The sequence below is a fragment of the Engystomops pustulosus genome, chromosome 8, assembly GCF_040894005.1.
Source record: "Engystomops pustulosus chromosome 8, aEngPut4.maternal, whole genome shotgun sequence".
Taxonomy (NCBI): Eukaryota; Metazoa; Chordata; class Amphibia; order Anura; family Leptodactylidae; genus Engystomops; species Engystomops pustulosus.
The window spans coordinates 22,169,931-22,189,683 of record NC_092418.1 but is presented as its reverse complement, the minus strand read 5'-3'; the positions used below and the strand labels follow the sequence as shown (position 1 = coordinate 22,189,683).

Below are 19,753 nucleotides of genomic sequence, written 5' to 3'. Positions count from 1 at the left end.
GGTGCATGCACGACTGGATGCTCCGTTCACCATGGTGTACAACGGACCCATCACTGTAACCCCCACCAATTAACAAGTTAGATCCTGTGCTGTAGATATTGTTGTTGTCTCTAGAGAACCCCTATGGAGGAAAACTACCATCAAAACCCATCATGAGAGTTGCAACCAATCTGCAACATTTGCAGCTAATCTTCACTTTAAACGAACACTGCAATGTTGGGTTTAGAGAACTTTAGCTGATAGATCAAATTAAAGGAATCTACCTTCAAAATCCGTCATGATAAACTAGAGACGACTACTCATAGATCCAGGGACTTCTTATATTTATTATTTATGGCCTCCTTCCTCCCAACATCAATATTTAAAATTATTCTAATGAGCCTACAGGTTTCTGGGGAACATTACCACAGCTCCTCCATGCTGCAGATTTACAGCATGGAGGAACGTTATGGTGCCGCACGTATGCTGCACCCTACAGCTCCAAACGGCGCCACACACGCCCATTGCCGGCCTATAGGGACGTATAAATCGACATTTATACGTCGCCATATATACGTTCTCCAACGGCCGTGTGGTGTGAATGAGGCTTTACAATGTACAGGAGCACTTCTCCTTTTCATTGTGTGCTGAAACTTCCTCTGCTGCAGCAAGAGTACATCAGGTAGAGGGAGGGGTAACAAATGCATAATTGTAAAAGTTGATCTTAGAAGGAAGGAGGCCATGGATAACAAATATAAGAGGATTACCACAGACACGGTGCCTCAAAGTTCAATGTACTGTGCGTTCAGAGATGCTCTTCTGCCTACCTTGGTTGTAACAGGTGGCGATTTGAGTCACTGTTGCCTTTCTATCAGCTCGAACCAGTCTGCCCATTCTCCTCTGACCTCTGGCATCAACAAGGCATTTCCGCCCACAGAACTGCCGCTCACTGGATGTTTTTTCTTTTTTTGACCATTCTCTGTAAACCCTAGAGATGGTTGTGCGTGAAAATCCCAGTAGATCAGCAGTTTCTGAAATACTCAGACCAGCCCTTCTGGCACCAACAACCATGCCACGTTCAAAGGCCTCAAATCACCTTTCTTCCCCATACTGATGCTCGGTTTGAACTGCAGGAGATTGTCTTGACCATGTCTACATGCCTAAATGCACTGAGTTGGAGCCATGTGATTGGCTGATTAGAAATTAAGTGTTAACGAGCCGTTGGACAGGTGTACCTAATAAAGTGGCCGGTGAGTGTATGTGATCACTGTATGGTGGTAATTTGGTATACCTGTGTTAGGGACCCAAAAGAATATGCTGCACCCTTAAATATACCTCTGATTTAGGTAAAATCTCTTTTTTCACCCTAATTGGAATCCCGTTTGTTTACAGTATCAATTTCGGCTCATGCCACTGGTAAATACATCATGGCTCTATTTTGCCTGACTTCATAGACTCCACGGTATAAATAAGATCCTATTGGTAAATACCTTCCTTATTTTTCTCATACCTGGAATCGGCCCTTTTATAACTTGAATCAAATATGACCGTGTTGTGTCTGAGACCAGCACCTCTAGACTTGGCACCAGGTCAGGCAATATTGTACTGGCACGTGCCCTTCTATATTTGCTATTAGACATAGTAATATTATACCAGGCGCTGAACCGCTTGGCTTTGCACCAGGTATAACCAACACTTGTACTCTTAGGCCCGTAGTCAAACGTGGCAATATTATGGCTGGCAGCAGGACCTTTTGTTCCATTGCCAAATAAAATTGTCCATATTGAAAATAGATTATGTAAATGTAATTAAAGCAATTTTACTGTCTGGTCCAAGTCATTAGAAAATGGAGGCAATGAGTAAAACAAATTCCACTTCCAACATTACACTCAGGTTCTCCTACCTGGATTTCTTTACATGTAAAGTGTCCAAAGGCTGCCCTGGTCGTGCTCCTATATCAGAGGTATTGTATGCAGCTCCTGTGCATGTGTCTATGGTAACGGTCTATACACAAGCATTTGTCGGCCTTTTACGTAACGTCCTCCTAACCCTTACCTGCTGTTTTGTAGGTTTATTATAAAAAGGGATCTATGTACTTATTGCAGGCTCAGGTTATTTGCATATTCTTGGATCTTGATATTACAATAGGGTATTAAATCTGTTAATTTTTCACCCCACCATGACTACAATGGGGGCGTTCAAGGTCTCAGTTTCTTAGTTCAACAACAACTTAGTTCATCCCTGAACTCGTGCTTAGGAGTCATCGGTGCCTGAATGTCCAGGTCGATTTTTGGAGTTCTGTCTTGCTCTATCTTTGCTACAGCTTTATATATCATAACAATATTTAAATATTTTTTTTTCTGATATGTGAAAGTTTTATTTGATAGAATAATTTTATTAAAGCACTTTTTTAATAAAATAGAATTAGCAGACAAATAACTAATAATGTGAAACATTCTGTTGTATCCTTTTCCCCATTACAGGCTGTCTCCGGGTTACATACAAGATAGGTTCCGTACACACATGCTCTATCTTTTCCCCGTGTACGGCGCGGAACGTTGCCACATTGCCGTCTATGGGGACCTTATATGTGGCCGCATATACATTCCCCCAGACGGCCATGTGAATGTACCCTAACTCCTACAGATGAATATTGTAGCCTAGGGCTAAAGTACAGTGAATTACCTACATCCAGGGGTCCGTTTGTAACTAGGGGTCATCTGTAAGTCGGGTGTTCTTCAGTAGGGGACCACCTGTAAAAGCTTTTTTATTAAGCTGTATAATGTTATAAACCCTTGCCAAAATATTTTATAAATATGTACAGTGTTAATCCATCACCATTTTCCAGGTTCAGAGGCAGAGGCTGCATGTACTTTGGCAAAGTGTTTTCTGCATTTCCTTATGCTTTCTGACTTCAGCTGACAGGCTGGGGGGTGGGGGGGCCTGACTTCTGAAACCGTGGAACTTAGGAATACAATTCTTTGAGAATCTGCAGTTTAATATAATATCAGGACTGTGTTTCTTGGTATAAAGATAAATATCATAAATATCCACTGTTAAAGTTATAGAATTAAGATCTGTATTCACACATTTTTTTTATTTCAACTTTTCCAGTGAATATCTACGATTCTGTTTCAATCAGAAACACAATCCTGATATATTAAATTAGATTCGTTTGGTTCTTATTGTCTTTCCTTCTTTTTTCCTAATCTGCTTTTTACTTTGCAATTTCTGCTTAATTCCATCTTGCTTGCAGGACAAACAGAATCACACAGAGGTATCAGATTGCATAGAGGTCTATGGATAGGGGAGCTAGAAGCAGTGAGTCACGGCAGCTGGGTCCTAGGTCCCGAACAGCAGCTTAAAGGAAAGCTACCATTTCAAATGGTACGGTAGGTGTAAGCTGTAAGTACCGAGCACCAGTTCAGGGTGAGCTGGTGCCGGTGCTTACTTTCGTTAGTGTTATTAACCGCGGTATCGCGGTTTTAACACTTTTTAAACTTTATAGCAGAAGCTTCTTCAGCTATAAAGTTTAAAAAGTGTTAAAAGCGCGATACCGCGGTTAATAAAACTAACGAAAGTAAGCACCGGCACCAGCTCACCCTGAACTGGTGCTCGGTACTTACAGCTTACACCTACCATTTGAAATGGTAGGTTTCCTTTAAAGAGAAGAGTGGAGCTAGAAATGACGATTACCAATCACACTAGACTTATGTTTTTTGAAACATTTTTTAGGACAGGCATGCTTTAAAGGAATTAGGAAATTTTTGTACTTATGATTTGTAAACTCTGCGAGTCCAGTTTCAATGTATTCATGTAGTTCCATGAGGAAACAACTCCAATGCAAAATGTAAATTAATGGGAAATGCAGGTATTTACTAAAACAGGAATATTAAGATTCCTGTGCTCTTTAATTCCACTTGTGCCCTCTGTAATCCATACTCCCTGAGGTTCCTCAATATTCCCATTGTTTCTCCGGTGTTTCCAGAGGAAAATTCAAAAGTTATGACCTTTTAAGAGTTCACTGGGGACAGTTTAGAGAACGCTTCTTGTCAATGAAAAGTGATCCGTAGATAGGAGAGCAGAGTACAGCAACTGGCATATTGTAGCAGGGATTAGTGGAGGGCAGATTAGGGCAGCGATTGGCAGAGGGTGGGAGGGAATCCTGAGAAAACAATGTTTCTTATGGGCTGTGGGAATGACTGATGCCGAGAGGGTGAATGAGTCTTTGATGAGAGGTACAAGCTCTGGAGACTGAAAGAAGTCATGAAGATCAGAGAGAAGGAAGGGGTGAGGCTGCCTGCGTGTGCCAGGAATGTGGCTGCATATAACATTTAATACTATATAAGGAGACAGCGAGTAAGACCAGAGATGGGACGAGCGCTGGCATTTTGGAAAAGGGGGAGAGAACACCCATTCTACTAGACTGAATCCAGAAATGTGACAAGTTGTTTATATTTAACCACTAGCACACCAGCAACATGTCTGGAAATCTGCATCTCAATGTCTCTTGCAGAATCCAGAGCTCGACTGACTATGCCCCGAGTTGTAGTGATAGAAAGCCATCAGATGTATTAGTAGAGCAAAAAGTAGGCAGGCCAGCAATGTGACCACTTAGGGATACCACCTCTAGGCTTCGAGAAAGGTTGGTCACGTTCTTGTTGTCTCCATAGCAAGATGTGTCGCCTGAGGTCCAAAAGGAACAGAGTTCAACAAAGAATTGGGGGTCAACAGAATTCCATCAAGGTCCCCACGTAACTGGCGCCCACACTGGCTTGTACACAGCTCTATCCATGCTAAAGTTTTCTTCATAAGCTTTATGAAAATATTATTTTGGTCACCACAAGGGTGAAATCCAAATTTTTTTTCTGTAGATCTGTACTGATCCAGCATGACCATTAAAATTATATAAAGTTCCTAGCAAAAATGGTCCAATGATGGACAACCTTTGAACAAAGTCATGGCCTACAAGAGTCCAATGCCACTAATAAAAGCACCGCTGGACTTGTCTTGTGAAGTCCATGTCTTGGTAATTGTAGTATTTTTGGTGGCAGGAGTAAACATTACACAATGTTGGGTAGATATAAAAATTCTGATTTGTGGGGAGAACAAGTCAACTTTTGGAACCCGGGAAGAAGCTATTGCCCCCCCCCCCCCCCCCGCCCCCTCCTTGAGGAGAAATTCTCAGGAGAGTTCATGTCTTATGATCATCCTCGGCAAGACCAGCAAGATCGGGAGGGTGGTGTAGTCTTTGAGATTGGGGTATTTTTTCCGATGGATACTGGTACAGGCATAGAGTTGGGAATATCTCATCATATTTGGGGACCTGGTTACAGAGCTACCAGCCATATGCTACAGGTCGAGCTCTGACAGTCTGCAGTTTATTTTTCTATGCGATTTTCTTGCACATAAAGGTTCCCCAATGATTTTTATGAGGCTGATCCTTTGCTCCGCCATGTACAAGTGTTTATTTAGACTCGGGCGTTCGCTCCATGCGGCCAGGGGAACGTCAATTTCATTTTCTGCTTCGGAATGAATTCCCTTACATTATCACCTATATAACCCTTACGATGCTGTGGCTGTATAAATAAGCTACTTGCCCTTCGTATTTAGTTAGAAGATCACTGTGATCGTTTTTAGGCATGAAGTTAATGCTCCATCCTGTTGAAGCAATAGGTCTATTCTCATCCCCAACTGAAATAACATGGGAAACCCACGGAGGTGACACAATGGTAGAATTCACCCCTCTGCTGTTTATTTTCTTACTTGTCTAATTTCTCACAGACCGGCCTGTTTATAATGGAGTGTTTGTATTGGTGCCCCCAACGCCTGTATTAAAAAATGGATGAAGGAGTCCTACCAAAGGAGAAAGTGTTTTCCCTGCATTGTATCATCGCCCCGACACATTTATTACCTTCAGAACAAATTACATCAACTTTAGTCTGTACAGGAACAAGGAAGAAGATCATTACTCTCACCATATACAGAATGCTCATGTTGGGAGGTGTAGTCTTCTATATAAAGACAATATAAAAATTGTGTTTCAGGACCACTAGTTGAGCTGTAGTGTTATATATAGGATATAACAGAGGTTTTTTTTTAATGACATGTTCAGTGATTGGGCCATGCTGAAGGTTGTTGTCCTATGTCAGTGCTATAACAGAATTATATTACGGTTTAGAGATTTATGTACAGACAGTCCCCTACTTAAAAACACCCGACTTACAGACGACCCCTAGTTGCAGACAGACCCCTGTGACCACTGTGATCTCTGGTGAAGCTCTCTGGATGTTACTATAGTCTCAGGCTACAATAATCAGCTGTAAAGTGTCTGTAATGAAGCTTTATTGATAATCCTTGGTCCCATTACAGCAAAAAATTTTGAAACTCCGATTGTCTGGATCTACAATTATAAAATATACAGTTTCGACTTGCATACAAATTCAACTTAAGAATAAACCTATGGACCCTATCTTGTATGTAACCCGGGGACTGCCTATATAGGGAATAATAGACTTACATGGTTAATATTGTCACTGATTCTGCCATCTTTAATTTGTTCAGTGTCTAATTGAATTTCATTATGGTTTTGTTTAGAAAGAAAAGACGTGTAAAAAAAAAAAACTGCCAAAAATAGTAAATACAATAAATCTTTATTACAAATAAGTTAATTCAACACAATATGACAAAACTCAGACAAACATCTAAAAAAAAAGTTCTGTCATTAGCTATTGAGAACAATAAGGAGGTGGATCACAGTTACACCCTCACGACAGCAATATACGTTTGTCTACTGATACCTAACCAACCATACCAACCATATTGGATATCATAGTAGTCTATGTACGTTATATGTGCATCCAGTTATATTAGAATTGGAAGAGTTGTGAATGTAATATACAAATTGGTTAATTCCATGGAATTACCCTTTTGTATTTTTCACATTTCATGACTGATAAAATGTCTGTGCCTTTTGTTGGGAGAAAAAGTGAACATCTAGGATATTGGGGCAGATTTACTTACCCGGCCCATTCGCGATCCAGTGGCACGTTCTCTGCGCTGGATTCGGGTCCGGACGGGATTTATTAAGGCAGTTCCTCCGCCGTCCACCAGGTGGCGCTGCTGCACTGAAGAGCATCGGAACGCACTGGAATACATTGAGCCGGGCTGAGTGAAGGTCAGTGCAATTTTCGCGACACATTTTTTTTATAAATGCGGCAGGTTTTCCGAATCCGTCGGGTTTTCGTTCGGCCACGCCCCCCGATTTCCGTCACGTGCATGCTTGCACCGATGCGCCACAATCCGATCGGTGCGCCAAAATCCCTGGGCAATTCAGGGGAAATCGGCACAAATCGGAAATAATCGGGTAACACGTCGGGAAAATGCGAATCGGGCCCTTAGTAAATGACCCCCAATGACTTCCCCAAAACTTAAAGGGAAACTGTCACCAAATTTTTCACAAATACAGCTATACAGGTTCCCGTAGAGCCCTATTTAACTAAACCGGACCCTTCTTTTAGGTAGAAATGGTTTTGCTCACATTCCCATAAAATCAATTATGTTATCCTACCTTCTTTCAGAGGTGGTGTATCCGGCTGCCCCTCCCATCTACTCCTCCCCATGCCTTTATGCCTCCTCCTCACCATTCATGTCATTTGACCAGGGTGATGTTATCTAAGGTCCTTTAACCAGTAACATTAACATCTACATCTGATCACATGAAATCACAGCAGCCAACATGGACTTATATTCCCCTCCATTGTCCTTGGAGGCTGTGATTTCATGCGATCAGATACATACATGGGGTAGTTGTTAATGTACTGGGCAAAGTGAATGTTGCTGGATAAAGGACATCACCCTGATCTCACGACATGAGGTGTTCAATAATTTCACAGCGCTTTCTTTCAACCTTCCAGCATAGCTGTGTGTATAAACATTTGACACAGCTTTGTCTGACACTATTTTATAAGTAAACACGGTTGGACCTTATATACTTGAGTATAAGCCGAGTTTATCAGCACAAAAATTGTGCTAAAAAACCTTACTCGACTTATAGTATAAAACGAACTAACAGTGTACTCACCTATCCGACGACCCCCACAGGTCCTCTTCTTGCTTCAACTGCAGCGACGCCTCTTTGGGTCTTTTGGCTCCTCTTCAGGTTCCCTCATCATGACGTCGGCAAGCGGCTGACTTCATTGTGTGTGCCGGCCATTCGCAGGGACCTGAAGAGGAGCCGAACGACCTGAAGAGGACCCGAATAAGTAAAGACACACAAGGCCTGGTTTTTGACAAACCTAACCTGGTGTTCTTAAAAAGTATAAGCCATGCCAAAAGACTAATAACCTTTGGAAAATGGGTTACAGAGTACCATAAAACTGGAAATGTCCTTCAGATCCCTTCTGAAGACCTTGCTGTCTCAAACTAGGAATGGGGTCCTGCAAAGGCCAAACAAAAGATTACTTGGTGTAGGACGGCAAACAACACCAAACCTCAACACCCCAAACCAACTATGAATTCTGGTGGGGGTTGTTTTTTCTGCCTCGTGCCCTGGGTGCCTTGTGATTTGAAGGACCAATGTTAGGGCAGCAATTCGCTTCCTACAGCTACTGATATCCATAGCCTAGGGGTAAACTAATGAAATTACATTGTAAGTCCTGCCTTTGCTTCTATAATGATGTTGTGTCCTAAAGTTCAGAAAGGGCAGAACACAACAAACCCAAGACATCCCGGAAATATTGATGAACCAAAACACATTCGTCTGAAATTTCTCCTTTAGCTCAATTCAATGAATTTAATTTCTCATTAATGCAAATCTTTATTTGAACTACATTAAACCTTTGTTCCAGGGTTCAGTTTTCCTGACTGGGCAGTGGATGTTCCTGGACCCACATTTTTGCAGTAGTCAATGCAAAGTTTTCGGGCATTTTTACAACGTTTACATATTTAGTTTTGCAGGGTTTTCATGAAACACAACTCATATTTCACACTCTTCTTGCTTGAGGTTTTTTTTATCTTTGTCTCACTATTTTTTCCTCATGATACTTTATATAGACTCCTTTATTTTCTCCCTTAAATTCACATTTTCTCATTCCCCGCTTTTCCCGCGTTATCGTGAGCTATTTACATTCTGTTTTACTTTTATCTCCCTTCACATTTGTTACTTTCCCCTCTCGCTACCTCCTATTCCCAGAGCCCCCCTCGTATCCCTGTATCTTTTCATCTCCCGCTGACATTTGGTGATAGAACTGGGTGACAGTCACATTGATATGGTAATAAGGCACTGAATGGAATGAGAGGGTGTTGGGGGGTCAGTGCCAGCCCCCCAGTGTGTGGCATAGGGAGTAATACTGCTTGGCAGCACCCCTCTATCTCACAGGGGATGCCATTGTTTTAGGCTGGCACAAAAGACATGGGGTGGCTATGGGGTAGACAGTATCACTTATTATCGCCCTATGAAAGAAGATATAAAATGGGACATCGCTCTTCAGGAAAACGTCACTTAAATATAACCCCTTAAGGGTGGTCCTAACCTTTTAGCCATTTCCACCATTCATACAAGCCAAGTTAATATTTTACCATAGACTGGTAGGGTCGACACTCGGACAAGCGCGGGTTAGTTACTAATGGGCAAATTTGCAAAATCCCACAGTAACCAATCAAGAATTTCACCTTCATTGTTTTCCGTGGACATCAATTTGTGATCCAGCTTTTTTAGGATTTTGAAATTTAGACGTACCTATTATGTATCAATTGACAGAACTATTGTGCTACCACCTATTGTTGGCATACGTGAAGGTAACCTTGGTAATACCGGAGGTCTTGAAGTTCTACATTGTAGTAGATACTTGGCTATATCGTTCAGGCATCTCCATTATTGTCTCCTCTAGTTTTGTTTTTTTTCCTTAAAGTTAAAAGCTGAATTTTGGGGCCCAAAACACCATTAGAAACCCACAAGGAGTGATTATAGTAAACAAATAACATATCCGTTTAAAAAAGTGCTGGTTAGGAGTTAAATATAGATTATTTGCTCCGTAAAACAACTTTTTTGTAATTTGTCATGAACTCCCCAAATAAATCTACCAACTTACAGAATCCACTCCTTATCTAATTTTGAAGTCCTCAGTGTTTATTTTTTTTTTTTTTATCCTTTAAGGACAAATTGTAAAACTACAAAAATTTGAAGTGTTATTTGTCAATAGCTCAATACACTGATATGAACAACATCTAAAATCACATCCATGTTTTTCTCCAAATACCGGAAATTCTGAGTTTTTTCAGACTGAGCAGAAATTTATAGACATTTAGCAAACCTCTACCCAAATCCACACCTGCTTTTGGCTTCAAAAAGTGCATCAGTTAAACAGAGCAGGTGAACACAGCCTCTGGAGGGAATTTCCGGTCAAAAAAATTCTACAATATTTTTCAGTTTTTCTCTGTCTGCCTATCTTACACCATGGCCGCTTTATGTAGTTTCTTACATTGTGTATTCCCTGGCAGATAAATAGTCTCTGGCCCTAGAAGGTAAGGGGTTTATGGCCCACTGGTTCCCCTGGCATAGGCACACAGAGATGAGCGTTTTGTTTAATCCTGTGTGACCAATCTGTCCTCACTCAGAGCAGCTCTCCAAGGCTACTTTGTCATGCTAATCACAGCTTGCTGAGTGAGAGGTGTGTGTCCTGCTGTGTGCATGTTTGTGCTGCCTTGTGTACCCCACTGTGTGCTGATGTTTTCCTGCTGCGCACTCCCAAATATTTAGGCATCATAAAAATCATTGCGGATGTTTCCTAGTCCTGCTGCATGTGTAGATCATGTGCTCACCAGACCTGCCTCTTCTATAGAGCTGCCGCTGATGAGTGCTAACAAGCCGGGAACAGCTTCCCCCTACATTGGCAGCCAAAGAGGCTAAAAGAAATTGTGGCACCGGAGATAGATAGATATATATTATAAATTTCTATGTTTTATATTTTATATCTTAAATTTTTCTGTATATCTTTATATTAAAGGAAATGCTGGACCATAATATAATCCTTCATAATATATTCTGGTGGGGTCTTAAAGGGGTTGTGCTACCAAATTTGGTGGTTTCCTTTCTCACAGGATTGGGGATTTAGATACAAGTGGCACCCAGTTATTGGCGCTACATTTACTTCTATGGCATTACCAGAACCTACATGGTCTCCCATTGTGCAAGCACTGAAGGTACTTTATGTCAAAGGAGCTGCCTTACAAGGTGGCTAAAAGAGGTGTGGTTTTCCTTATCCCATCCTGGAAAACAAATTTGCATGTTTTCCCAGAATCCCCTAGTGGCGCGACCAAGTCTCCACAGGCCTACAAGGCGGCCTTAATTGGCAAAGTCTCCATACAGAGAACTCTTACTTCCTGACCTTAGTCACAAGCCTCTCACCCAGCCTAATCAGTTACCTAAACTGTACTGAAGAGACCCAACCAGGTCATAACAGTACTGTCTGTAGCTGGGAAATCTGTTCCTTCTGGAATAAATATACAGGTTTGGTTTAAATCCCACATCATGTCATAAGGCTTCTTGACATGCTTGATGTCAAGGGAGCTGTCTTACAGCTAAAAGAGGCGTGGTTTTCCTTATCCCATCCTGGAAAATTTATTTGCATGTTTTACCAGAATTCCCTAGATTCTAGAGTGCCAATGGCTATAAGTCTCCACACACCTATAAGGCGGCCCTATTTGGCAAAGTCTACATATTGAAATCTCTTACTTCCTGACTGAAGGTACCAGCAGCGATGACAGGACCATCAATTATTCAATTATTCATTTCAGTGTAGCTGAAAGCAGCCATTTTTATCGAATTCCCTTTAAACTGTTAGCATGGACATATTTTTGACCTCTTTTTGCAGTGTGTTGCACCTTTTTTCTCTTTTGGCTTCTCCCTTTTTGTTGTAAGATTGTGCAGCGATCAGCTGTGATCTCTGTTGGGTATGGCAGGTAGTCTTCTTTTTCCCTGCAGCACCACCACAGGTGGTATAAGGAATTACACATTTCATAGTTTAATGAAATTGGTTGACCGTTGTGGCAGTGTAATTACTATTTATAGATTGTGGGTCCTATACCGTAAAACCCTTCTTCTCCCACATAAACACACATTCATTCATGGGGAATAGACAATCCCTTAAAGGTAAGTTCAAATTTTTTTTGTCCAGCTTATCAAGACAGATCCTGAAAAATCAAGTATTCTTTCATAAAATACAGCCAAATACTTGGATGTTTCTTCCACAGGTGTTCTCAGTGGGTGGCAGATGGGGACAGAGTGGCAAGGAAGGACCAGGAGACAGACAGACAGACCTCTAGGAAACTTTCTCATGAATATCAGCAGCGTGGCGGAGAGAGACAGGAGGATTTCCTTGATATTACCTGGTATTGACAGACATGTGGCGTATATGTGTCTGCAGGTGTCTCTCCGCAGGTATGTGTGTGGATTTGTTACACAAGCGCTCACTTCCTCTCGGCATGCAGATGTCTGCGCTCTCTCTATTACCAATCCCCTCTCTCATATTCCATGATCCTGGACATGGATGCCGTCAGATGCGAAATATGTGTATAGTGAAAATATGTCTGGCAGAATACGGAGAAACAAAAATCTCATTATCCATGTTATCTGTATTCAGAACGACACATAATATTTTTAATTTATTGACTTTTCCAAACTCTGGTTGGAGATTAACCCTTAAAAGACCAGGTCATTTTCACTTTTTGCGTTTACGTTTTAACTCCCTTTCTGTGTACACAGCTGTATGTCTGTCTAACCAGATCTCCTTCCTCGTGTCATCATTTGATATTCCATGCCATGTACTGGGAATCAGAAAAATATTCCAAACTGTCCCTAAGGCTACATTCACACGACCGTATGGGGGACATATATACGTCTGACATATATATGGCCGATATACCTCCCCCATAGACGGCAATGGCCGCGCGGCGCCCAACAGGAGCGCCATATCTTCCTATGGGTAGGGGCGTGGGTGAGCTGTGCTCACCTCCTCTCTCCGTGCGCTGCCATTGCCCGCTACGGTACGGTACGGCAAGCAACGGCAGTGTGAATGCAGCCTAACTCTTTGGGTCGGTACCGCTACAGAGATATCAGATTTATATACATTTTATTACGGTGGGTACGGAAAGTATTTAGACTCCTTTAAATTTTTCATGTTTTGTTTTAATTGCAGCCAATTGGTAAGTTCAGAAGTTTTTCTTCTGCTCATTAATGTACACTCTGCATCTTGACAGAAAAAAACATAAATGTAGATATTTTTGACTGATTTGGCGAGGTCTGTGCAGCGCTACGTAATCTGTGTGCACTATATAAATAAAAAATTATTATTTTTCCTGCATGGAGATCTGCAAGGAAGAGGCAGAGGATCCCCAAATCCAGGGGTGAGAAACTTGTAGCATCTTCCCAAGAAGACTCCTGGCTGCACCAGCTCCAACCCTGCTTCTACTCAACACTGAGCAAAGGGGCTGAATGCTTATGACAAGATGATATTTCAGTTTTCTTGTTTAATAAATCAGCTGAGTAGACATTAATCAGCCAAAAAGCCTTTTTGGATCTTACCAATTGGCTGCAATGAAACAGAGTGATAAATTTAAAGGGGTCTGCGTAACGTGTTATTTTTTGCAGGTTGAGCTGCTACCGTTTTGCTACCTTTTTGTTTTACTTGCATTCCAATTTTTTATGTGTTGTCCAAATCGCCACTCTTTTGCCATTTTACATTTGGGCGCTATTTTCCCTAACGGAATAGAGAATAATAGTTTTTAATTTTGATAGATCATGCATTTTGGGATTCGGTGATACCTAGCTTGTTTATAATTTTATTTGTTTATTTTTATATCAGTTTTACGGAAAGGGGGGGTCATTTAAACTTTCAGGTTTTTATTACCTTTTCTGACCAATTTTAAAAAAAAATGTTTTTTAAATTTTTTAAAAATTTTACTGTATTTTTAACCCCAGGGGGTGTGTGATCAATCCTAAAATATACTGCATTAATACTGTATTGCAGTATATGGGGATTTTCATACAGATCTATAACAGCATAGCTCCCAACCGTCCCGATTTTGACGGGACTTTCCCGTTTTTCTTACCTCTGCCCCGCGTCACGGGCAGCTATGAGATTGTCACGGATTTTCCCCCCAGGTCCCGCTGTGTCCGCATAGTAAATACTTTGAAAGCCTGAACTCACAGTACAGAATGGCTTCTACAGACATCGGGCAGGGAATCCTTTTCAGAGAAGTGTCGGGCTTAGCGGAGAGCAGGGACCACGTCATCAGCTTCAGATCAGCATCTGTCCATATATGGTCACTGCATCTCCTAGGGTTCCCCAGAGCAGACATCGGGAGGGAATCCTTTTCAGAGAAGTGTCGGCTTAGCAGAGAGAGCAGGGACCACGTCATCAGGTCAGATCAGCATCGGTCCATATATGGTCTCCAGGGCTTCCCCAGACACAAGCTCTGTATTTAATTAAATTAAATAAAGTTTTGGCCAGGCTGAGATTCGAACCTGGGATTATAGCTCAGTGGGTTGGGGCACTGTGTCGTTAATGTACATGGACACTGCAGGTTCTGGGTTCAAATCCCAATGAGGATAATTTTTTTTTTTTTTATTGACATGATTTTTATTATTATAATATGGCTAAAATTTGGGGCGTGGCCAGGGAGTGATTGGGGGTGTGGCTTAGGGGGATCGCGTGCCGCCATTTTGTCCCTCTTTCCCTTTCACAAATGTTGGGAGGTATGTAACAGTGTGACCCTGCCACACTGTTATAGATTCTGTCACATGACAGGCCTGGGAGTCTCACAGACGTGTAGCTGTCACAACAAATGATCACTCTCCCTGATGACATTATGGTGGATAATGATCCAGCACAAGATGGCATCGCACACTAAACTGTCAGTGGGTCTGCAGACAGTCATTGGCCTTTGAAATCACAGGAAAGAACCGTAGCATTCAAATGGAACCAAAATCAGAATGGCCTCACATATCACCATGGGTTCCTGTCCAGCTTTGGCACTTACAAAACCTATTTATTATAAACCAGTTTTTAATTGACCCTATTTTTCATGGGATTTAGGCTACATTCACACTACAGTATGGGGGACGTATATACGGCCGACGTATATACGGCCCATATACCTCCCGCATACACTTCTATGGGCTCACGGCCCTTTACGGGAGCGGTACGGTGCAGCACACGTGCAGCACCGTACCGCTCCGTAGCCCGGGGAAAGATAGGACATGTCCTATCTTTCCCCGTATTACGGCGCCGTGCGCCATTAATTCCTATGGAGAGGGGCGGGGGTGAGCTGCGCTCACCTCCTCCTCCTCTCCCCGCGCTGCCGTGTGCCCGCCGTGCTACGGTGCGGCGGGCTCACGGCAGTGTGAATTTAGCCTTAGACTACAGCTTTGTCCCTTGACCTTAACTTAGTACCGTGATCATTATCTTGCACAGTAAATGTGGCTAGTTGGTTTTGCAAGGCAGTAGTAGTGCCTCCCTCCTCCGCTGCACCATTATCATTGTGTTTTAATATTCCTTTATTCTCATCAGATGATGAAACATATGAATGCATTCATTTACACAAGTGGTTGTAGAAATGTGAAGATGCCCTCCCCATAAAATACGGCAGCACTGTGGAGCAATGAACTAGTTAAGTACCTGCCGAATTAAAGTTAAGGGGCACAAGATTTTCATTAGCCTAAGTGACCTGAAAATAGCTGACAAGCACTAACCCATGACAAACCCAATGGAAAAAAACTTGATCTTCCTCCTCCCTCTGCGGCAACCATTCATAGCAAAAAGCATCAGAACTATACTACGAAGGGTTAACAGGGCGATGCTTGGTCTAGAAGCAGGTAAGAGAGGTACATTCTTGAGGTAAAAGAACAATGCTTGATTCTTAGATTTTATTGGGATTTAAAGGGACACTGTCACCATATTTTACCACAGTAAACTACCAGTCCCCTCAGATACGGTTTGAAATGTCCTTTCTGAAATCTCACCCCTTTTCCTGTAAAAAAAAAAAATCTCCTCCAACGTCATATGAAAATGAGCTATATTTTGTCTGAGATGAGTCAGGTTTAGAGGCCGCAGGGGAAGAGGCAGATGCCTCTATCTTCAGTTCTATAGGAACCTAGAAACATGATGCTGGTGTCATATTAAAGTTAAGAATCTCCTCTTTAAGATTGCATTAGGCTTGTGGTTCTAGGAGCTACAGAACGGAAGACAGTTTTAAAAAACAGGTGGTTATTGGATTTTTATCTGGAGCTCACATTTCCAACTATTTCTTTAATTGCCTGCATCTCTCCTGTTCTGTAGATCAGATGCATGTTTTGCAAGCTCCCGAATGCAAGTGCTCATCCAAAAAAAACAAATCTGATTTTAAGAGTTAGTTCTCACTGATTCACAGTATGATTGAGCTTTCGTTTACACTCCACGCTTTAGAGTTTCTGACCTAAAAATATGCGGCATAACAAGATTCTTAAATATACTTGTAACACATTCTCTAATTCACTGTTATTAACAAAAATACAGCATTTCACAGATATACCATATTTTTCGGACTATAAGTCGCACAAAAAAGCCATCAATTTTCTCAGAAATCAAAGGTGCGCCTTTTAGTCCAGTGCGCCTTATATATGAACCGTACTTACAGACAACAGCTGCCTTGAACTGTGCACAGGTCTGCCACCTGCTGGTCATTCATCCTTCATTCATAGTCAGGTGCGCCTTATGTATGAACCTTGACGTTTTAGCAGGCATTTGATGGTGCGCCTTATAGTCTGAAAAATACTGTAATTCCATCCTCTCTCTTTCGATCCTGGTGTTTACAATTTCGGTTGCTCTTGGATCCAACCATAAATCTTCTGACTATGGTCGGGCAGGACAGATTTGTTTCATGAATAGCTTCTCTTTTCCGTACACTGCAGTGCGCTGCCTCCAGCCCCTCCCCCTTGCATTACAGGACCACCTCAGACACAGGGATTTTCTGCCAGCAAGCAACAGTGTGCAGAGACTTACTCTAAAAGCTACAGACAAGATGAGATCATTGTATTTTATATCCATCATGGATCTTATCATCTCTCATCTCTGATCTATCTTTTTCCCTGTGTCGGATACTAGTGAATGATCAGAAGCTAAATGAAAGTGTGGGTAAACCCTGTGCCCTGACAATATAAGCACATGGTCATCAAACAGCGTCTCACAGCACAGAGGAATCATGACGTGTTTGCTTAAGGGAGACCCTGCCCACACTCTGGGATTTTACTCTGACCATCACGGAGTTATAGGAGCTAAAACAGCAATAATGCTGAGTAAAATTGCGAAGTAAGGGGTCAAAAATGATCTTTATTGTGTAAACTTCACTAGGGGATTAACATTTGCGAACTTTCTTTCATGGAAAAAACCCATTAAAAAAAATATGCATATTTGTATACTCAGGCTGGAGAGTACCAATCACACACACACACATATATGTAATATATATCTCATACACATATAGCATACATACAGCATAAGCATACTTAAAGTATACACTTAGCACATATACATACATACATTTGAAATATACACACATACAGTATCATATAGACACATGCAACATATACACATATATACACACATACAGCAGATACAATGCCATATACATTCATACATATAGTATATACACAACACACGCACAACTTTGATCATGTACACACCCAATACCACAGATGCTGGTGCCCCCTGACACTGCAGGCCCCATAGAGGCTGCTACCCTTGTAGTTACGCCCCATGGTGGCACACGGACAGTGGTTCCTGGTCTGAAAATAATTGTTGACTTAACCAGTATAAAATGCTGCCACAAGTGTTTGACTTCCGTCCACCTTCATATAGTAAGTATTTGTCACCCAAAACTAAAACCCACAGGTGAAACAAAGTAAATTGTGACCATTTGTACATCTTCTGTTAATAAAACTCTCTCCGGGTTTTGGCTGACAAATACTGTTGCAAAATACTGAGCAAATACTGACTGCGTCTAAGAGGCCAAAGGTGTCTGAGGCTGCACATACCCTTTTTAGAAGACTAATTTTCTCTACAGGCCGACAGAACATGTAGGAATTTTCTGACAGATTTACACCTAATCCGAAAGTAAATAAACTGTGGCTGGTTTCATCATGTACCATATTACACAGGTATCCCCCCCCTAGCATTGCTTCTGACGGGGAATACGGCGCTTTATGGAGCACCATCTGGCGGCACTCTGAATGCCGACAGCTCCATAATACAAACACATAGGGATTCCTTGTGCCACAGCGTTTGGATGAGCCCTAATGACTGTGGATTATAGTCACCCTGGACATTTTGGATACTGTTCCTTGCACCTCCCAGACATCCAGTCCCCGGAGTCAGTTCATTCATCTCTCGCTTCTGTAAATATTATACAGACATTTCAAACAGCATCAGCACTTTCCCCTCCCGTGTCTGGCGAGGGCTTCCCTCTGTACAACAAGCATCGGACGACTTCAGGACGCGCTCTCGTAACGTCTGCTCAGAACATAACACATGATAGGGAACTGTTCCGTCATCTCCTGCATAGTAACATGATGAGGGAGACATCAAACATTCAATAAATCCATAAAATCTTAAAAGTCAAAGCTCAGACAAGACCATAATCTGCAACCGGGCAGCAAGGAAAGGGTTCTGGTAGTGCTGGCATCGCCCACTGTTCTATTTTGATCAGTTTAATTAATGCGTCTCCCTTAAAATAAATATTTCCACGTCTCCCCCTCGCTCCTCAGTTCTTGCATATCACCGTCATGTCTCGTGCTGTCTTTTATCTGAAACTTTCTCACCCTCACACCCTCGGCTCGTCTTGCCGTCTGTCCATCGTCCACTTGTTAGTGTCTAGATTATTATTTCTGTTATCTTTGTCCTCTTTATACATCTTAAAGAGGCTAAAAACATTGATAACTTTTCCAAAGGTCTGTAATATCAGATGGGTGGGAGTCCAGCTCTTCCCAACAGTAGATAAAGAGAGAAACCAACAAGACAGCGCCGTCCTCAGCGTAGTGGTCAGGACGTGTTACTGCAGATCAGCTCAATTTCAGCTGCAGTAAATCAGTTCAGCCACTACACTGAGAATGGAGCTGTTTGCTACTGGTTGCTGAAACAAACTCATCTGTGCTTGTGCTTGGTGCTGATGATCTATATTTAGGATAATTGATCACTATTTTGAACCGGGAAAAACCCCTTGTAAGTTTTGTAGTCCATATATAAGGAATAGCAGATAGCAATAAAGAAACCCTGAAATAGGTGGAATTTACAGGATATCGGCAAATCCAGAGGATTGAGGCACAGAATGGACTGCAGACAGGTGTTTTATTGACAGAATTAGCTGAGGCCTCTCCAAATAAAGTTGGTGTCTGCTGTATTATACCTCCCCATGGCACATGCCGCCATCTCTCACCCTGAACTTCATCAGCTGACGGGCTTTCAGGAGCCCCGATGACTGTGTATGCTCACCTTATCGGTGTAGTTCATAGTGGATGGGATGCCCAGTAGTAATAGGTAGTAAGATGACCTCCACCATGTGTAACGGATGATCACATAGACTAGATGACGTATGCCTTCCTATGGAGCTGAACAGTGTGGATACTGCTACTCAGCAAAGCCCAATGTGCTGATCAATGCTTTTCCTTGCGCTCATACAGATCTATCATCTACCACTGCATGTTTTTCTTTCTTTTTCAGCAGACAGCCAAATTCTGAACTTT

The 19,753-nt window shown here is 42.0% G+C and overlaps 1 long non-coding RNA gene across 6 annotated transcripts in view; it reads left to right on the top strand.

Annotated features, from left to right (window-relative positions):
- Window positions 1-19,753, top strand: part of LOC140074919 (uncharacterized) — a 304,822-nt gene that overhangs the window by 19,377 nt on the left and 265,692 nt on the right. For 5 of the 6 annotated variants that reach the window (XR_011849310.1, XR_011849309.1, XR_011849312.1 and 2 more), the window contains exon 3: window positions 12,232-12,418. The exons of the other annotated variant lie outside the window; for it this stretch is intronic. This is a non-coding gene — a long non-coding RNA (uncharacterized lncRNA). The remainder of the gene's footprint in view (window positions 1-12,231; window positions 12,419-19,753) is intronic. 6 annotated transcript variants of the gene reach the window in all.